Source organism: Teleopsis dalmanni, chromosome 2, assembly GCF_002237135.1.
Source record: "Teleopsis dalmanni isolate 2A chromosome 2, ASM223713v2, whole genome shotgun sequence".
In the NCBI taxonomy this organism is placed as follows: domain Eukaryota; kingdom Metazoa; phylum Arthropoda; class Insecta; order Diptera; family Diopsidae; genus Teleopsis; species Teleopsis dalmanni.
Genome location: NC_051847.1, coordinates 157418003 through 157421308, shown reverse-complemented (window position 1 = coordinate 157421308; position 3306 = coordinate 157418003).

Here is a 3306-nt window from a genome sequence, read left to right as displayed (position 1 = left end):
GTTATAGTCACCAAAAAACATCTATAACAATAAAATTTTAAGTCCGCTCACAAGTGGAGTGAGACAAGGTTGGGCTCTATCCTCATTTTTGTTCATCACAGCTTTGGATGCTGTACTAGAAATTTCTCTCAACGAACAGACGGGCATAGATCACCGATTGTGTAACCAATGAAGCAATCACAGACAACACATCGAAATTGAATGTACAAAATTGGTCTCAAAATGAATATTGACAAAACGAAATGTAATTGAATCAACGCTAATAATGATGCTCAAATTACTATGAGGGTAATTCCTGTGAATACAATGAAACTAAATTAACGACCAACGGTAGTGCTCTCGACGACGTTGGCAACCGGCCTCGTAACGCTAGATGTTTGTTTGCCAGCTTAAACAAAGTTTGAAGGACAAGGAGCTTACAACTAAAAACAAAAATAAAGATCGTTAACGCTTGTGTTTAAAGCCTGCTACTGTACGGCTCGGAAATACGGTTTGTAACAGTCGCCATGACAAACAAGTTACAAACTTTATCAATAGATGCTTGAGACCAGAGAATATCTTCTTTGCTTGAGACAAATTTTAAGAAAATAGTGGCCTAGAACGAGGGCAAATCTTTCAGTGAACTAAAAGCTATAGAGCGGGATAGATATAATTGAAAATCTTTTGTGATTAGACTAAGTTCTTGAATCTCTATTTTTAAAAATATTAATATTGATAATTCTAATGTTCTTCTCTTATGCTAAAAATTATATGTTAATAAATAATTGATAGTTCACTTTTACTCAGGGCATGAAGTGTTCGCGTCCATAATGTGTTTCGACACCCTCTTCTTCGCTTTCTATTTTATAGTTCGCGTTACTTGTGATGCCTATTTTCAGCGCTTTCATTTTATTTGTGTTTATCTTAAGTCCAACGACATCTGCAGCCAATCTAGGTCATTTATTTTTGATTGCATATCGGAGTGCCTGATAGCAGGCAGATTTTTGATGGCTGATGTGATCTCTTGTGTTCCTGGCGGGTTTGAGTTTATTTATTGACTGTTTGCGTTGATAGATATATTACGTGTATTAACAGCCGATGAAATACATACATGAAATACATATTTCATACAATGTTTTTATATCTTGTCGACTAGCTGCTTGCTTTCCTTCGGAGGCTAATTTATCAAACCAGGCTCGTTTGTCATGTTTGCATGCTTTTTTGACGTTTTTATTCAGCATGTTATAAGTTAGCATGGCTTGTTGTTGTTGATCTATGACGTTTGACTGGTCTCTTTTCATTTTAGTACCTCTTCTGGCTTCAATCAGCATTTATGTATCGCGAGTTATCCAGTCTTTTCTTTCTTTTCGGCGATAGTCTAATCCATTTTGACAGACTTGTTGCAGATAAGATTTAATATGGTCCCATTTTGCATCTATTGTGGTATTGTTTAGGGGTGGTATTGCTTAAATTGTGTCATTTGTAATCTTTGCTATTTTTAGTTGCAATATACCAATTCCGAGATTATGGTCTGACCATATGTCAGCGCTCTTTTTTACACGAACATCAAAAAGTATCTTTCACCATTTTTCGCTTATGCATATATGGTCAATTTGGTTTTTAGTTTTGCCATCTGGAGTGATACACATGGTTTTGTGCGATGTTTTGTAAATAAATTGCGTTCCACCAATTATTAAATCATAGTTCCCCATTCTGGTTCATATCTCCTATTCCATGTTTTCCCATGATGAGTTCAAAGTTAGTGTTAATGGTGCCAAATTTGGCATTGATTATTGCTTGCAAAGAGTTGTAGCGAGTGTCGTAAAAATTCGCTTTTGCTTCATCAGTAGCTTCAGTTGGTGCCTATGTCTGAATAAATGTAAAATTTCTTGCTTTTGAATATAGTCTGGTTGTTACTATGCGTTCATTTATGGGCTCCCAGGAAATGCTATATTTTTTCGTGGATCGACTACGGATGATTCCTACGCCATCAAAGTGCATATCGTTTTCCTCTCTGCGAGAGTATATCAACTTTTCACCGTCACATAAATTGTGATCGCCAAATTCATTCCATTTGCATTCAGCTAAGCCTAATACTTTAATATTGAGACATTTCATTTCAGCAGCGGTCTGATGTGAGCAACCGCATTGGAATAGGGAACGTTAGTAAAGATAAAATTATTAGACTTATATATAAATAGCCTTGCGGTTTTTTTATTTTACAACGTTTATGAAAAATTGTACAGATAGTGTTGAATTCAAAGGTTTCGTCACCGAAATGATATATTCCATCACTGTGATTTTAACAGCATCGTAGTGATAAAGTGGAGCTAAAAAGATTTGCAATAAAAAAACACATTGCAAAAATGCGTAAACGTCCTAAACTAGGACAACACAACGCAACGTAACGCATAGAAGTGTTGCGGTTTGAGTTGTTCCGGTACTATTGCCAGAGTTCTTTTAGATAAATGGTCATCATGGCGAAACCATTGTAGATTTACTTCAGAAACATTTTGCAGTGTATAGTACGAAAATTTAATATGTTAAAAGGATTAGCAGAAAATAATTTTAACTTACAGTCATGAAATCCAATATATACAATATCACAGCTACTCCTTAAACAGCATAAATTGTTCAATACTAAAATTCATGCATAACAATGTGATTTATTTTTAATGAACTGCATACTGGGATGATGACTTATATCAGAATAGACACAATTACTATGGATGAGTCGTTTCTGGCATAAAAACATGGAAATTAAAGAATATGGTGTAAATATTTTAATATAGAGTGGAAACGTCAATAGTGAACGTATTTATATGAATGTTTTTAAAAGCATAATACGGAAATTCAATAATTTTATTCGTATATTATCTAATGATCCATCGTACATTCAATTATTGTATTAATGCATTAATTGAGGAGTTCTGTTTTTAAATTAATATGTTGAGTTGGTATTAGATTAAAAATAAATCTGATTCTTTAGAAGAATTACAGATATGAGATAGCTGTCATATTGTATAATTACCAGGTTTTCGAATAAAAGAATAAAATATATCGGTATATCTCGATTCGGTTTAGCTCTAGTTTAAGCTGGTTCTAACTTCATTTAATATATTTTCACTTCAAATTTTATTACGCATATTTTAATTACATACCACGAAATTAAATTTTTAATAGTTTATTTAAATTCATTTATACATATACATTATTAACTTTTATATTGTATAATTGAGCAAAGTTTTAATAACTCCAACTGCAAAAAAATTACTTCGAATGGGTCTGCAAAATTTTATTTTTGCTTGCATTTTTAAATAAACTTTC